Source organism: Bombina bombina, chromosome 2, assembly GCF_027579735.1.
Source record: "Bombina bombina isolate aBomBom1 chromosome 2, aBomBom1.pri, whole genome shotgun sequence".
Lineage (NCBI taxonomy): Eukaryota > Metazoa > Chordata > Amphibia > Anura > Bombinatoridae > Bombina > Bombina bombina.
The window spans coordinates 425,097,902-425,116,882 of NC_069500.1; positions in this window are offsets into that span (position 1 = coordinate 425,097,902).

The window sequence follows — 18,981 nt, forward strand, 5'->3', positions numbered from 1 at the left end:
AAATAATTTAAAAAATCCTGTGTTTTGAGGGGGCACAGAATTCCATTTGGGTGGGCATTGCCCCCCAAAGCCCCCCTTGGAGCCGACCCTGCACTACACTATCATTAAATTAATTACATAAACTAACTATAATTAACTACAATTAAATTAACTAAAGTACAAAACCCCCCCACTAAATTACAGAAAATAAAAAAATAATTAAAAAATTTTTAAGCTAATTACACCTACTCTAATCCCCCTAATAAAATAAAAAGCCCCCCAAAATAATAAAATTCCCTACCCTATACTAAATTACAAATAGCCCTTAAAAGGGCCTTTTGCGGGGCATTGCCCCAAATTAATCGGCATATTAGGGGTTAATAAGTGTAAGATTAGGGGTGTTTAGACTCAGGGTTCATGTTAGGGTGTTAGGTGTAGACATAACTTTTATTTCCCCATAGGAAACAATGGGGCTGCGTTAGGAGCTGAACGCTGCTTTTTTGCAGGTGTTAGGTTTTTTTCAGCCAGCTCAGCTCCATTGTTTCATATGGGGAAATCGTGCACGAGCACGTTCAGCCAGCTCACCGCTGACTTAAGCAACGCTGGTATTGAGACGAGATGTGGAGCTAAATTTTGCTCAACGCTCACTTTTCTGAGGCTAACGCCGGCTTGAAGAAAACTCGTAATACCAGCATTGTCTTAAGTGAGCAGTGAGAAAAAAAGGCTTATGTTAGCCCCGCACACCATTACCGACAAAAACTCGTAATCTATCCGTTAAACTCTCTAGATATCAATATATAGCATAGATGTGTGAATAATACCTCCGAGAATCATGTATCTATATGTGAAACATTATACTTGGTTTTTAGATTAACGTTTAACTGACTTGTTTCACTAACATAGCACAACATCTGATCTCAGAATATAACACACATTTACAAGCTATTGGCAATCAACAGTTATCATAGATAGTAAGCGGTTAAAAAACGAGAGTATGAACTCTCTGAAGCCAGACCCCTGACACGTGTTTTGCTCACGGTTCCTCAGAGGGGTTACACGCCAGCTGTTCCGTAAATCAATTTACTGGTTCATAAATCCCACCTTGTGTGTGGGATTGGATGATCATGAGGAATTATCTTGATTCTGATTGGTAGCATTGCATGTCAATCATGTTTAGGCATCCAGTGGGGATACATTTTTCATTTGAAGCCTTATGCTATACTCTGTTACATGTTGCGAACTTATGCATGTTGGTTGCGATAATATATGTTACTTTACGAACTTATGCATGTGGGTTACGATGATATATGTTACTTTATCAGGAAGTTCTTTATGTTACTGCTAAAGAATAAGTTCTAAATTTTCTTATTGTACATAGTTACACTTGTGTGTATTTTGTATTATACCACAGAGATATTGTTTGGTAATAGGACCATATGCAGGGTCTTCAATCTGTTTATTACAGGTTGGTATTTGTAATAAAGGTATTGAATACATCAGTAGCATGACTATAATGACAGATGTTCAGAAGCAGGATTATGCAGAACACTGTGTTTACCATTTCTGACATATTATAATAGAGTATCATAGGGGTATGGTGTCTAATAAAGTTAGTATTTCTCTAGGGTTAAGTGGGTTGTTTATAACTTTATAGGGCAATAGATACCAGTGTTGTTTTGAAGAGGAAAGTAGTTTAATTTAGTTCACATTAGTATGTGTAGATTTTAAGGGTGCAGGAATAAATGTTTCCAAATATTATGTGAAAGTCAGTTTCTATGAATTTGTTACTTAAAAGTGTGTTATATTCTGCTACTTCCAATAATATCCAATGTATTTTTGATACATTCAAAAATGTAAAGGTATATACTACCACTTTTTGTTCTGCAGCTGTGGTCTTACATTTTTGCAACAATCTCAGCAAATTCTTACGAATCATTACACCTTGTATACTTCTTATACCTTACTTGCCTCTTCTATCGCTTCTCTACCTCTTAGAAGTATAGAATTTTAGAGCATTGCAGGACAGATAAGCCGAAAGATCATAACAGTAATCTCACCAAATCAGTTTTGTATCTCTGTCCTATTACATTCTAACATAGCACTACGTTTTTGATGTGTACGGTGTAAAAAGCAGTACCATGATTAGTGTGAAACAGTCGAGAAAAGAAACATTTTTTGCACTGTAAATAAGGAACGGCTGCATTGGATGGGAAACGTTTGCATTGGAAGAGGAATGGTTGCGTTGGGAGAGGTATTAGTAGAAGAAATAGCAAAGTTCTTATGTCACTTTAAAGATCACTAGTTAGGCCTTATCTGGAATATTGTGTACTGTTCTGGAGACCATATCTCCAAAAGGATATAAATAAACTAGAAACTGCCCAAAGGATAGCTACTAAAATGGTACATGGTCTAAAATAAAAACATACAAAGAAAGAGAGAAGTGAAAGAGATGACACGATAGAAACCTTCAAATATATGAAAGGACTTAAGTGGAAGCAGAAAGCATTTTCCACAAAAAAAAGAATGCTAAAACAAGGGGTCAAATAAACCAAGTCCTCGCACACTAAAGGGTAGATCTGGGTAAGGAATCAAAGCCGCCAGTCCTTGCTTGAAAGTAAAAGCTTCTTTAGTGAGAAACACTAAAAGGCATACCTTGCCGTCAGGAGCAATAGGTCAATCTTGATTCCTTACCCAGATCTACCCTTTAGTGTGCGAGGACTTGGTTTATTTGAATTTTCTGCTTTCAATGGGGATTTGGTGAAGTTCCCCGTACATCCTGCGCACCTGATCGGACCGGACCGGAACTGAATGTGGCGTTGCAGCTCCCGGGGGGGGGGGGGGCGCTGAGGAGGAGACACAGTGCAGTGTTTGAAGAGCATTGGCTATTCAGCGCGGCACACAGGTAGAGAGAGACCGTATGCACACTGGATCGTTTACCAACGGATTTACATTGTAAAACAAGGGGTCACAATCTTAAGTTAGAGTGTAGCAGATATAGGAGAAATGCGAGCAAGCATTTTTTTTTACTGAAAGGATATTGGATTCATGGAATAAACTTCCAATAGAGGTGGTAAGGACTGTAAAATAATTAAAAAATTGCCTGGGACATGCACAAGGCTACCATAAGAAAGCCGTAACATGTAATATAGGTAGACTTGATGGACCTTTTTGGTTCTTATCTACCGTCAAATTCTATGTTGAACATTGTGGACAGATTGAGGATAAAAAGTATAAACATATTATTGTGACAAATCATCCAGTGCATAGAATATGTCAGTACTGGGGACCTGACCACATGATTTATTGGTCAATAATTCTTGAGCTCTATCAAATATAATTTTCTGATCACATTCAGTACCTGTACATCTGTAAGGCTACCAGACCTCCACAAACAATGACAGTGATGCTCACAGCATCTTGTTTGCGTTTGAGCTTTCCAGTTTTGGGAGTGAAAGGTGTCTCTAGACACAAACAGGAGAAGCAGCATTAGACTAACATGAAGAAAAAAAAAGGTTCTAAGACCTTTAATGCTTGCCTCTTTGTTCTTCCTTTAACATCAGCTCCACCATGTTCACTACTTTAAGAGTTTGACATTGTACACCCAAGAGGATAGCTCTAAGTAAATTGGCTGGCCCTCTTTTAAACTAGAACTATAAATTTCCCCAAACAGCATAATGGTGGCATCAGTAACCCTACTTACTGGCATTCCATTCAGCCCTATAATTACTTCTATTAACCGGCCTTCACTACTGGGACTTTCAGAGAAGAACTTGCCCAAAATACCACGGTTTTTAGCATTTTTGCTATCACTCCATTTAAACAGATACAGAGCCTTGTTTTTTTCTATTTACCTGTCAAAGCTATACAGTTGCAAGAAAAAGTATGTGAACCCTTTGGAATGATATGGATTTCTGCACAAATTGGTCATAAAATGTGATCTGATCATCATCTAAGTCACAACAATAGACAATCACAGTCTGCTTAAATTAATAACACACAAAGAATGAAATGTTGCAATGTTTTTATTGAACACACCATGTAAACATTCACAGTGCAGGTGGAAAAAGTATGTGAACCCCTAGACTAATGACATCTCCAAGAGCTAATTGGAGTGAGATGTCAGCCAACTGGAGTCCAATCAATGAGGTGAGATTGGAGGTGTTGGTTACAGCTGCCCTGCCCTATAAAAACACACACCAGTTCTGGGTTTGCTTTTCACAAGAAGCATTGCCTGATGTGAATGATGCCTTGCACAAAAGAGCTCTCAAAAGACCTACGATTAAGAATTGTTGACTTGCATAAAGCTGGAAAGGGTTATAAAAGTTTCTCCAAAAGCCTTGCTGTTCATCAGTCCACGGTAAGACAAAATTGTCTATAAATGGAGAAAGTTCAGCACTGCTGCTACTCTCCCTAGAAGTGGCCATCCTGTAAAGATGACTGCAAGAGCACATTGCAGACTGCTCAATGAGGTGAAGAAGAATCCTAGAGTGTCAGCTAAAGACTTACAAAAGTCACTGGCAAATGCTAACATCCCTGTTAGCGAATCTACAATACGTAAAACACTAAACAAGAATGGATTTCATGGGAGGATACCACAGAGGAAGCCACTGCTGTCCAAACAAAACATTGCTGCACGTTTACAGTTTGCTCAAGAGCACCTGGATGTTCTACAGCAGTAATGGCAAAATATTCTGTGGACAGATGAAACCAAAGTTGAGTTGTTTGGAAGAAACACACAACACTATGACCTAGATTTGAAGTTTGGCGTTAGCCGAGAAAACCAGCGTTAGAGGCTCCTAACGCTGGTTTTAGGCTACCGCCGGTATTTGGAGTCACTCAAAATAGGGTCTAACGCTCACTTTTCAGCCGCGACTTTTCCATACCGCAGATCCCCTTACGTCAATTGCGTATCCTATCTTTTCAATGGAATTTTTCTAACTCCGGTATTTAGAGTCGTTTCTGAAGTGAGCGTTAGACATCTAACGACAAAACTCCAGCCGCAGGAAAAAAGTCAGTAGTTAAGAGCTTTCTGGGCTAACGCCGGTTTCTAAAGCTCTTAACTACTGTACTCTAAAGTACACTAACACCCATAAACTACCTATGTACCCCTAAACCGAGGTCCCCCCCACATCGCCACCACTCGATTAAATTTTTTTAACCCCTAATCTGCCGACCACCAACTACGTTATCCTTATGTACCCCTAATCTGCTCCCCCTAACACCGCCGACCCCTGTATTATATTTATTAACCCCTAATCTGCCCCCCTCAACGTCGCCTCCATCTGCCTACACTTATTAACCCCTAATCTGCCGACCGCAAAGCGCTGCCACCTACGTTATCCTTATGTACCCCTAATCTGCTGCCCCTAACACCGCCGACCCCTATATTATATTTATTAACCCCTAATCTGCCCCCCTCAACGTCGCCTCCACCTGCCTACACTTATTAATCTGCCGAGCGGACCTGAGCGCTACTATAATAAAGTTATTAACCCCTAATCCGCATCACTAACCCTATAATAAATAGTATTAACCCCTAATCTGCCCTCCCTAACATCGCCGACACCTAACTTCAATTATTAAACCCTAATCTGCCGACTGGAGCTCACCGCTACTCTAATAAATGTATTAACCCCTAAAGCTAAGTCTAACCCTAACACTAACAACCCCCTAAGTTAAATATAATTTACATCTAACGAAATTAATTAACTCTTATTAAATAAATTATTCCTATTTAAAGCTAAATACTTACCTGTAAAATAAATCCTAATATAGCTACAATATAAATTATAATTATATTATAGCTATTTTAGGATTTATATTTATTTTACAGGTAACTTTGTATTTATTTTAACCAGGTACAATAGCTATTAAATAGTTAAGAACTATTTAATAGCTAAAATAGTTAAAATAATTACAAAATTACCTGTAAAATAAATACTAACCTAAGTTACAATTAAACCTAACACTACACTATCAATAAATTAATTAAATAAACTACCTACAATTACCTACAATTAACCTAACACTACACTATCAATAAATTAATTAAATACAATTCCTAAAAATAAATACAATTAAATAAACTAGCTAAAGTACAAAAAATAAAAAAGAACTAAGTTACAAAAAATAAAAAAATATTTACAAACATAAGAAAAATATTACAACAATTTAAAACTAATTACACCTACTCTAAGCCCCCTAATAAAACAACAAAGCCCCCCAAAATAAAAAATGCCCTACCCTATTCTAAATTACTAAAGTTAAAAGCTCTTTTACCTTACCAGCCCTGAACAGGGCCCTTTGCGGGGCATGCCCCAAGAAGTTCAGCTCTTTTGCCTGTAAAAAAAAAACATACAATACCCCCCCCAACATTACAACCCACCACCCACATACCCCTAATCTAACCCAAACCCCCCTTAAATAAACCTAACACTAAGCCCCTGAAGATCATCCTACCTTGTCTTCACCTCACCAGGTATCACCGATCCGTCCTGGCTCCAAAATCTTCATCCAACCCAAGCGGGGGTTGGCGATCCATCATCCGGTGGCTGAAGAGGTCCAGAAGAGGCTCCAAAGTCTTCATCCTATCCGGGAAGAAGAGGCGATCCGGACCGGCAACCATCTTGATCCAAGTGGCATCTTCTATCTTCATCCGATGACGACCGGCTCCATCCTGAAGACCTCCACCGCGGACCCATCTTCTTCCGGTGACGTCCAACTGAAGAATGACGGTTCCTTTAAGGGAGGTCACCCAAGATGGCGTCCCTCGAATTCCGATTGGCTGATAGGATAGGAAGTGGCCCAGTCAGAGTCCTGACCTCAACCCGATTGAGATGGTATGGCATGACCTCAAGAAAGCGATTCACACCAGACATCCCAAGAATATTGCTGAACTGAAACAGTTCTGTAAAGAGGAATGGTCAAGAATTACTCCTGACCGTTGTGCACGTCTGATCTGCAACTACAGGAAACATTTGGTTGAAGTTATTGCTGCCAAAGGAGGTTCAACCAGTTATTAAAACCAAGGGTTCACATACTTTTTCCACCTGCACTGTGAACGTTTACATGGTGTGTTCAATAAAAACATGGCAACATTATATTCTTTGTGTGTTATTAGTTTAAGCAGACTGTGAATGTCTATTGTTGTGACTTTCTTAGATGATTATCAGATCACATTTTATGACCAATTTGTGCAGAAAAAGAAAGGGTTCACATACTTTTTCTTGCAACTGTATATATATATATATATATATATATATATATATATATATACACAGGGAGTGCAGAATTATTAGGCAAGTTGTATTTTTGAGGATTAATTTTATTATTGAACAACAACCATGTTCTCAATGAACTCAAAAACTCATTAATATCAAAGCTGAATAGTTTTGGAAGTAGTTTTTAGTTTGTTTTTAGTTATAGCTATTTTAGGGGGATATCTGAGTGTGCAGGTGACTATTACTGTGCATAATTATTAGGCAACTTAACAAAAAACAAATATATACCCATTTCAATTATTTATTTTTACCAGTGAAACCAATATAACATCTCAACATTCACAAATATACATTTCTGACATTCAAAAACAAAACAAAAACAAATCAGTGACCAATATAGCCACCTTTCTTTGCAAGGACACTCAAAAGCCTGCCATCCATGGATTCTGTCAGTGTTTTGATCTGTTCACCATCAACACTGCGTGCAGCAGCAACCACAGCCTCCCAGACACTGTTCAGAGAGGTGTACTGTTTTCCCTTCTTGTAAATCTCACATTTGATGATGGACCACAGGTTCTCAATGGGGTTCAGATCAGGTGAACAAGGAGGCCATGTCATTAGATTTTCTTCTTTTATACCCTTTCTTGCCAGCCACGCTGTGGAGTACTTGGACGCGTGTGATGGAGCATTGTCCTGCATGAAAATCATGTTTTTCTTGAAAGATACAGACTTCTTCCTGTACCACTGCTTGAAGAAGGTGTCTTCCAGAAACTGGCAGTAGGACTGGGAGTTGAGCTTGACTCCATCCTCAACCCGAAAAGGCCCCACAAGCTCATCTTTGATGATACCAGCCCAAACCAGTACTCCACCTCCACCTTGCTAGCGTCTGAGTCGGACTGGAGATCTCTGCCCTTTACCAATCCAGCCACGGGCCCATCCATCTGGCCCATCAAGACTCACTCTCATTTCATCAGTCCATAAAACCTTAGAAAAATCAGTCTTGAGATATTTCTTGGCCCAGTCTTGACGTTTCAGCTTGTGTGTCTTGTTCAGTGGTGGTCGTCTTTCAGCCTTTCTTACCTTGGCCATGTCTCTGAGTATTGCACACCTTGTGCTTTTGGGCACTCCAGTGATGTTGCAGCTCTGAAATATGGCCAAACTGGTGGCAAGTGGCATTTTGGCAGCTGCACGCTTGACTTTTCTCAGTTCATGGGCAGTTATTTTGCGCCTTGGTTTTTCCACACGCTTCTTGCGACCCTGTTGACTATTTTGAATGAAACGCTTGATTGTTCGATGATCACGCTTCAGAAGCTTTGCAATTTTAAGAGTGCTGCATCCCTCTTCAAGATATCTCACTATTTTTGACTTTTCTGAGCCTGTCAAGTCCTTCTTTTGACCCATTTTGCCAAAGGAAAGGAAGTTGCCTAATAATTATGCACACCTGATATAGGGTGTTGATGTCATTAGACCACACCCCTTCTCATTACAGAGATGCACATCACCTAATATGCTTAATTGGTAGTAGGCTTTCGAGCCTATACAGCTTGGAGTAAGACAACATGCATAAAGAGGATGATGTGGTCAAAATACTCATTTGCCTAATAATTCTGCACTCCCTGTATATATATATTATTATTTTTTAAGTAGACAACCCAAGGTATTGATCTAGGCTCAAGTGGCATATTTCATGCCACCATTTCACCGCCAAATGCGATCATATAAAAAACCAGTACAGTAAAGTCAAAATTATACTTTCATGATTCAGATAGAGCATGTAATTTTAAACAACTTTCCAATTTAATTCTGTTATCAAATTTATTTTGTTCTCGTTGTATCTTTTATTGAAGAATAAAACTAGGTAGGCTCATAAGAGCTCAGGAGTGGGCATGTGTCTTTAGTACTCCTATGGCAGGAGTGCTTTGCAACATTGTATAACAAAGCTACAAATAATGTTGCAAACACTGCTGCCATAGGAGTACTAATGACACGTGCACATTCCTGAGCTCTTATGAGCCTAAATAGTTTTACTCTTCAATAAAAGATACCAAAAAAACAAAGCTAATTTGATAACAGAAGTAAATTGGAAAGTTGAGTAAAATTGCATGTTCTATCTGAATCATGAAAGTTTAATTTTGGCTTTACTGTCCCTTAACTTTTTCACAAACTTTGGGTTTTTCACTGAAATTATTTACATACTGCTTGTGCAATCATAGCATAAATTATTGTAAAAGCTTCTCTGGGTTCCCCATTGTTCAGAAGCAGACATGCATTTATTTGCCATTGGTTTTTGGTAATTAGAAGGCCGCTAACTGTAGCTGCGCACACTACACTTCTATTATTCCCAGCAGTGAAAGGGTTAATCAGGTAGCTTGTAAGGTTAATTTTAACTTTAGTGTAGAGATTACCCTCCCACCTGACACCTACCACCCCCTGATCCCTACCTGATCCTTCCCTTACCCCCACTTGTCACCACCATTTTAGGTACAGTCTGCCAGTAAGCAGATTTAAACGGACATTAAACCCCCCAAAAATATTTCATGATTCAGACAGAGAATACAATTTATTTCATGTAATTAGCAAGAGTCCATGAGCTAGTGACGTATGGGATATACATTCCTACCAGGAGGGGCAAAGTTTCCCAAACCTCAAAATGCCTATAAATACACCCCTCACCACACCCACAAATCAGTTTTACAAACTTTGCCTCCTATGGAGGTGGTGAAGTAAGTTTGTGCTAGATTCTACGTTGATATGCGCTCCGCAGCAGGTTGGAGCCCGGTTTTCCTCTCAGCGTGCAGTGAATGTCAGAGGGATGTGAGGAGAGTATTGCCTATTGAATGCAGTGATCTCCTTCTACGGGGTCTATTTCATAAGGTTCTCTGTTATCGGTCGTAGAGATTCATCTCTTACCTCCCTTTTCAGATCGACGATATACTCTTATATATACCATTTCCTCTACTGATTCTCGTTTCAGTACTGGTTTGGCTTTCTACTACATGTAGATGAGTGTCCTGGGGTAAGTAAGTCTTATTTTCTGTGACACTCTAAGCTATGGTTGGGCACTTTTTATATAAAGTTCTAAATATATGTATTCAAACATTTATTTGCCTTGACTCAGGATGTTCAACATTCCTTATTTCAGACAGTCAGTTTCATATTTGGGATAATGCATATGAATAATTCATTTTTTTCTTACCTTAAAAATGTGACTTTCCCTGTGGGCTGTTAGGCTCGCGGGGGCTGAAAATGCTTCATTTTATTGCGTCATTCTTGGCGCGGACTTTTTTGGCGCAAATTTTTTTTTTTTTTTTTTTTCTGTTTCCGACGTCATACGTGTCGCCGGAAGTTGCGTCATTTTTTACGTTCTTTTGCGCCAAAAATGTCGGTGTTCCGGACGTGGCGTCATTTTTGGCGCCAAAAGCATTTAGGCGCCAAATAATGTGGGCGTCTTTTTTGGCGCGAAAAAATATGGGCGTCACTTTTGTCTCCACATTATTTAAGTCTCATTGTTTTTTTTGCTTCTGGTTGCTAGAAGCTTATTCTCTGGCATTTTTTTCCCATTCCTGAAACTGTCATTTAAGGAATTTGATCAATTTTGCTTTATATGTTGTTTTTTCTATTACATATTGCAAGATGTCCCATGTTGAAGCTGAGTCAGAAGATACTTCTGGAATATCCCTGCCTGGGGCTGGAGCTACCAAAGCTAAGTGTATCTACTGTAAACTTATGGTATCTGTTCCTCCAGCTGTTGTTTGTACTGTTTTGTCATGACAAACTGTTTATGCAGATAATATTTCCTTTAAGTACTGTTACATTACCTGTTGCTGTTCTGTCAACATCTAATACTCAGAGTGTTCCTGATAACATAAGAGATTTTGTTTTTAAATCCATTAAGAAGGCTATGTCTGTTATTTCTCCTTCTAGTAAATGTAAAAAGTCTTTTAAAACTTCTCATTTTTCAGATGAATTTTTAAATGAACATCATCATTCTGATTCTGATAATGGTTCTTCTGGTTCAGAGGATTCTGTCTCAGAGGTTAATGCTAATAAATCTTCATATTTATTTAAATGAAATTTATTCGTTCTTTACTTAAAGAAGTCCTAATTGCATTAGAAATTGAGGATTCTGGTCCTCTTGATACTAAATCTAAACGTTTAGATAAGGTTTTTAAATCTCCTGTAGTTATTCCAGAAGTTTTTTCCTGTCCCTAGTGCTATTTCTGAAGTAATTTCCACGGAATGGAATAATTTGGGTAATTCATTTACTCCTTCTAAACGTTTTAAGCAATTATATCCTGTGCCATCTGACAGATTAGAGTTTTGGGACTAAATCCCTAAAGTTGATGGGGCTGTCTCTACTCTTGTTAAGCGTACTATTCCTACGGCAGATGGTACTTCCTTAAGGATCCTTTAGATAGGAAAATTGAATCCTTTCTAAGAAAAGCTTACTTGTGTTCAGGTAATCTTCTTAGACCTGCTATATCTTTAGCGGATGTTGCTGCAGCTTCATCTTTTGGTTAGAAGCTTTAGCGCAACAAGTAACAGATCATAATTCTCATAGCATTTTTATTCTTCAACATGCTAATAATTTTATTTGTAATGCCATCTTTGATATCATTAGAGTTGATGTCAGGTATATGTCTCTAGCTATTTTAGCTAGAAGAGCTTTATGGCTTAAGACTTGGAATGCTGTTATGTCTTCTAAGTCTACTCTGCTTTCCCTTTCTTTCCAGGGTAATGATCGTTTTCATTCCTTTTGTCACAACAAGGAACAAAAACCTGATCCTTCATCCTCAGGAGCGGTATCAGTTTGGAAACCATCTCCAGTCTGGAATAAATCCAAGCCTTTTAGAAAATCAAAGCCAGCTCCTAAGTCCACATGAAGGTGCGGCCCTCATTCCAGCTCAGCTGGTAGGGGGCAGATTACGTTTTTTCAAAGAAATTTGGATCAATTCCGTTCACAATCTTTGGATTCAGAACATTGTTTCAGAAGGGTACAGAATTGGCTTCAAGATAAGGCCTCCTGCAAAGAGATTTTTTCTTTCCCGTGTCCCAGTAAACCCAGCGAAGGCTCAAGCATTTCTGAAATGTGTTTCAGATCTAGAGTTGACTGGAGTAATTTTGCCAGTTCCAGTTCTGGAACAGGGACTGGGGTTTTTATTCAAATCTCTTCATTGTACCAAAGAAGGAAAATTCCTTCAGACCAGTTCTGGATCTAAAAATATTGAATCGTTATGTAAGGATACCAACATTCAAAATGGTAACTTTAAGGACTATCCTGCCTTTTGTTCAACAAGGGCATTATATGTCTACTATAGTTTTACAGGATGCATATCTGCATATTCCGATTCATCCAGATCACTATCAGTTTCTGAGATTCTCTTTCCTAGATAAGCATTACCTGTTTGTGGCTCTGCCGTTTGGCCTAGCTACAGCTCCAAGAATTTTTTACGAAGGTTCTCGGTGCCCTTCTGTCTGTAATCAGAGAACAGGGTATTGTGGTATTCCTTATTTGGACGATATCTTGGTACTTGCTCAGTCTTCATATTTAGCAGAATCTCATTCAAATCGACTTGTGTTGTTTCTTCAACATCATGGTTGGAGGATCAATTTACCAAAAAGTTCATTGATTCCTCAGACTTAGGTAACCTTTTTAGGTTTTCAGATAGATTCAGTATCCATGACTCTATCTTTGATAGACATGAGACATCTAAAGTTGATATCAGCTTGTCGAAACCTTCAGTCACAATCTTTCCCTTCGGTAGCCTTATGCATGGAAATTCTAGGTCTTATGACTGCGGCATCGGACGCGATCCCCTTTGCTCGTTTTCACATGCGGCCTCTTCAGCTCTGTATGCTGAACCAGTGGTGCAGGGATTACACAAAGATATCTCAATTAATATCTTTAAAACCGATTGTACGACACTCTCTGATGTGGTGGACAGATCACCATCGTTTAGTTCAGGGGGCTTCTTTTGTTCTTCCGACCTGGACTGTAATTTCAACAGATGCAAGTCTTACAGGTTGGGGAGCTGTTTGGGGGTCTCTGACAGCATAAGGGGTTTGGGAATCTCAGGAGGTGAGATTACCGATCAATATTTTGGAACTCCGTGCAATTTTCAGAGCTCTTCAGTCTTGGCCTCTTCTGAAGAGAGAATCGTTCATTTGTTTTCAGACAGACAATGTCACAACTGTGGCATACATCAATCATCAAGGAGGGACTCACAGTCCTCTGGCTATGAAAGAAGTATCTCGAATTCTGGTTTGGGCGGAATCCAGCTCCTGTCTAATCTCTGCGGTTCATATTCCAGGAATAGACAATTGGGAAGCGGATTATCTCAGTCGCCAAACGTTGCATCCGGGCGAATGGTCTCTTCACCCAGAGGTATTTCTTCAGATTGTTCAAATGTGGGAACTTCCAGAAATAGATCTGATGGCTTCTCATCTAAACAAGAAACTTCCCAGGTATCTGTCCAGATCCCGGGATCCTCAGGCGGAGGCAGTGGATGCATTATCACTTCCTTGGAAGTATCATCCTGCCTATATCTTTCCGCCTCTAGTTCTTCTTCCAAGAGTAATCTCCAAGATTCTGAAGGAATGCTCGTTTGTTCTGCTGGTAGCTCCAGCATGGCCTCACAGGTTTTGGTATGCGGATCTTGTCCGGATAGCCTCTTGCCAACCGTGGACTCTTCCGTTAAGACCAGACCTTCTGTCGCAAGGTCCTTTTTTCCATCAGGATCTCAAATCCTTAAATTTAAAGGTATGGAGATTGAACGCTTGATTCTTGGTCAAAGAGGTTTCTCTGACTCTGTGATTAATACTATGTTACAGGCTCGTAATTCTGTATCTAGAGAGTTATATTATAGAGTCTGGAAGACTTATATTTCTTGGTGTCTTTCTCATCATTTTTCCTGGCATTCTTTTAGAATTCCGAGAATTTTACAGTTTCTTCAGGATGGTTTAGATAAAGGTTTGTCCGCAAGTTCCTTGAAAGGTCAAATCTCTGCTCTTTCTGTTCTTTTTCACAGAAAGATTGCTAATCTTCCTGATATTCATTGTTTTGTACAAGCCTTGGTTCGTATTAAACCTGTCATTAAGTCAATTTCTCCTCCTTGGAGTTTGAATTTGGTTCTGGGGGCTCTTCAAGCTCCTCCGTTTGAACCTATGCATTCATTGGACATTAACCCCTTAACGACCGAGGACGTGCAGGGTACGTCCTCAAAAAAAAGGCAGTTAACGCCTGAGAACGTACCCTGCACGTCCTCGGTGTGGAAAGCAGCTGGAAGCGATCCTGTTTGCTTCCAGCTGCTTTCCGGTTATTGCAGTGATGCCTCGATATGGAGGCATCCTGCATTAACCTTTTGAAGCCATCCGATGCAGAGAGAGCCACTCTGTGGCCCTCTCTGCACCGGAGATCGGTGGCTTCCTTCGTTGGTGGGTGGGAGCATTACCGGGAGGCGGGTGGCGGCCATCGATGGCCCTGGAGATGTGGAGGGGGGCGGGATCGTGGGCGGGGATGCCCGGGGGCGCTCACGGACGCGCGCGCGTGCACGGGAGGGCGGGCGCGTGCACGGGGAGGGAGCGGGTGGGAACCGCTACACTACAGAAAAAGGTGCAATCAGTTTAAAATAAGTGAAAAAAAAAAAAAGATCAATGAGGTGGTTGGGGTTTGTGGTGGTGGTGGTGGGGGGGGTTTGGGGAAGCTACACTACAGAAAAAAAAAAAACTAAGAAAAAAAAAGCACTTTTTTGTGTAAGCTGGGTACTGGCAGACAGCTGCCAGTACCCAAGATGGCCCCAATAAGGCAGATAGGGAAGGTTACAGAGCTGTTTTGGGGGGGATCAGGGAGGTTGGAGGCTAAGGGGGGGTCCTATACAGCAGAATAATTATTATTTTTTTTAAAAAAAAAAACCTAAACCCCCCAAAAAGCTTTTATTTTAGTACTGGCAAACTTTCTGCCAGTACTTAAGTTGGCGGGGACAATTGTGGGGTGGGGGAGGGAAGGGAGCTGTTTGGGAGGGATCAGGGGGTCTGATGTGTCAGGTGGGAGGCTGATCTCTACACTAAAGCTAAAATTAACCCTGCAAGCTCCCTACAAACTTCCTAATTAACCCCTTCACTGCTAGCCATAATACACGTGTGATGCGCAGCAGCATTTTGCGGCCTTCTAATTACCAGAAAGCAACGCCAAAGTCATATATATCTGCTATTTCTGAACAAAGGGGATCCCAGAGAAGCATTTACAACCATTTGTGCCATAATTGCACAAGCTGTTTGTAAATGATTTCAGTGAGAAACCTAAAATTGTGAAAAATTTAACGTTTTTTTTTTTTATTTGATCGCATTTGGCGGTGAAATGGTGGCATGAAATATACCAAAATGGGCCTAGATCATTACTTTGGGTTGTCTACTACACTACACTAAAGCTAAAATTAACCATACAAGCTCCCTACAAGCTCCCTAATTAACCCCTGCAGTGCTGGGCATAATACACGTGTGGTGCGCAGCGGCATTTAGCGGCCTTCTAATTACCAAAAAGCAATGCCAAAGCCATATATGTCTACTATTTCTGAACAAAGGGGATCCCAGAGAAGCATTTACAACCATTTGTGCCATAATTGCACAAGCTGTTTGTAAATAATTTCAGTGAGAAACCGAAAGTTTGTGAAAAAATTTGTGAAAAAGTGAACGATATTTTGTATTTGATCGCATTTGGCGGTGAAATGGTGGCATGAAATATACCAAAATTGGCCTAGATTAATACTTTGGAATGTCTTCTAAAAAAAAATATATACATGTCAATTGATATTCAGGGATTCCTGAAAGATATTAGTGTTCCAATGTAACTAGCGCTAATTTTGAAAAAAAGTAGTTTGGAAATAGCAAAATGCTACTTGTATTTATGGCCCTATAGCTTTCAAAAAAAGCAAAGAACATTAGGTATTTCTAAACTCAGGACAAAATTTAGAAACTATTTAGCATGTTTTTTTTTGGTGGTTGTAGATGTGTAACAGATTTTGGGGGTCAAAGTTAAAAAAAGTGTGTTTTTTTCCATTTTTTCCTCATATTTTATAATTTTTTTTACAGTAAATTATAAGATATGATGAAAATAATGGTATTTTTAGAAAGTTAATTTAATGGCGAGAAAAACGGTATATAATATGTGTGGGTACAGTAAATGAGTAAGAGGGAAATTACAGCTAAACACAAACACCGCAAAAATGTAAAAATAGCCTTGGTCCCAAACGGACAGAAAATGGAAAAGTGCTGTGGTCATTAAGGGGTTAAATTACTTTCTTGGAAAGTTTTGTTCCTTTTGGCCATCTCTTCTGCCAGAAGAGTCTCTGAATTGTCTGCTCTTTCTTGTGAGTCTCCTTTTCTGATTTTTCATCAGGATAAGGCAGTGTTGCGAACTTCTTTTGAATTTTTACCTAAGGTTGTGAATTCCAACAACATTAGTAGAGAAATTGTAGTTCCTTCATTATGCCCTAATCCTAAGAATTCTAAGGAGAAATCATTGCATTCTTTGGATGTTGTTAGAGCTTTGAAATATTATGTTGAAGCTACTAAGACTTTCCGAAAGACTTCTAGTCTATTTGTCATCTTTTCCGGTTCTAGAAAAGGCCAGAAAGCTTCTGCCATTTCTTTGGCATCTTGGTTGAAATCTTTAATTCATCATGCCTATGTTGAGTCGGGTAAAACTCCGCCTCAGAGGATTACAGCTCATTCTACTAGGTCAGTTTCTACTTCCTGGGCGTTTAGGAATGAAGCTTCGGTTGATCAGATTTGCAAAGCAGCACCTTGGTCCTCTTTGCATACTTTTACTAAATTCTACCATTTTGATGTGTTTCTCTTCTTCTGAAGCAGTTTTTGGTAGAAAAGTACTTCAGGCAGTGGTTTCAGTTTGAATCTTCTGCTTATGTTTTCATTAAACTTTATTTTGGGTGTGGATTATTTTCAGCAGGAATTGGCTGTCTTTATTTTATCCCTCCCTCTCTAGTGACTCTTGCGTGGAAAGATCCACATCTTGGGTAGTCATTATCCCATACGTCACTAGCTCATGGACTCTTGCTAATTACATGAAAGAAAACATAATTTATGTAAGAACTTACCTGATAAATTCATTTCTTTCATATTAGCAAGAGTCCATGAGGCCCACCCTTTTTTGTGGTGGTTATGATTTTTTTGTATAAAGCACAATTATTCCAATTCCTTATTTTTTATGCTTTCGCACTTTTTTCTTATCACCCCACTTCTTGGCTATTCGTTAAACTGATTTGTGGGTGTGGTGAGGGGTGTATTTATAGGCATTTTGAGGTTTGGGAAACTTTGCCCCTCCTGGTAGGAATGTATATCCCATACGTCACTAGCTCATGGACTCTTGCTAATATGAAAGAAATGAATTTATCAGGTAAGTTCTTACATAAATTATGTTTTTAAACAAAATTCTCATTTATTTCAATTATCTGATTTGCTTCATTCTTTAGATATCCATTGCTGAAGAAATATCAATGCACATGGGTGAGCCAATCACACGAGGCATCTATGTGGAGCCACCAATCAGGAGCTACTGAGCCTAACTAGATATGCTTTGAGAAAAGGATATCAAGAGAGTGAAGAAAATGAGCTAACAGAAGTAAATTAGAAAGTTGTTTAAAATTGCATGTTCTTTCTAAATCATGAAAGAAAAAATTTGGGTTTCATGTCCATTTAAGGATTTTTTTTTATTAAATATTTTTTTATATTTTCTGCAGTGTAGGATCCCCCCTTACCCTCCAACCTCCCTGTTTCCTCCAAAACAGCTCTCTAATCCTCCCCATCTAACTAGTGTCTGCCGTCTTAGGTACTGGCAGCTGTCTGTCAGTACCTATAAAATAGCTAAATATGTGGGGGGTTTTGTTTTTTTTTCTGTAGTGTAGTGGTCCCTCCACCTCCCACGAATATTAGTTAGGGTCCCCCCACCACCTTTTTTCTGTAGTGTAGCGCCCCTTTCCTCCTCTCCCATTAATTTTTATTTTCCGTTTGTAGGGACCTCCCACTCCCTCCCCCTTTCTCCGCTGCTGGACTGCTTCACTCACCTCCTAGATTCCCTCCCACACCTCCCGCCGGCACCAGCAGATGATCTTTACAGCCTTAAGTGAGATGCGCTGATACTTCCATATAAATCTACTCAGAAGCAGATTCAACATTTAGCACATTAAAACAAAGATGAGCCCAATACAGGAATTACAGAAATATTTCTAAGATTATATTAAAATTAAACTGGACACACACTTAAGTGATTGTAAAGTTTAATGATTTAAAGCCCAGTAAAATACTGTGAGGATCGGCAGTCTATTTAGTGTAATGAAATGGTAAGTATTTTTAAAAAGAAGCGTAATTGTAAAGTTTAGTTACATAAAGTGCCCCTAATTTTAAAGATTATTTTTGTTGTAGCTATATGGCTAATGGAACCACCCCTCTTTAGGATAACCAATTTTCCTCAAAAGAAGTAAAATCTATGCTAACATAAAATAATCCTAATAATGATGACACACATGCCAATCTCATAAAGGAACATATGATGGTTTAGCATTATCTAATTGTCTTCATTCTCTTGATATCCTTTGTTATAAGCATATCTAAATAGTCTCAGTAGCTGCTGATTGGTGACTGCACATAGATTCCTTGTGTGATTGGCTGATTCATGTACATTGCTATTTCTACAACAAAGGATATCTAAAGAATGAAGCACATTTGATAATATAAGTAAATTGGCATGTTGTTTAAAATTGTATTCTCT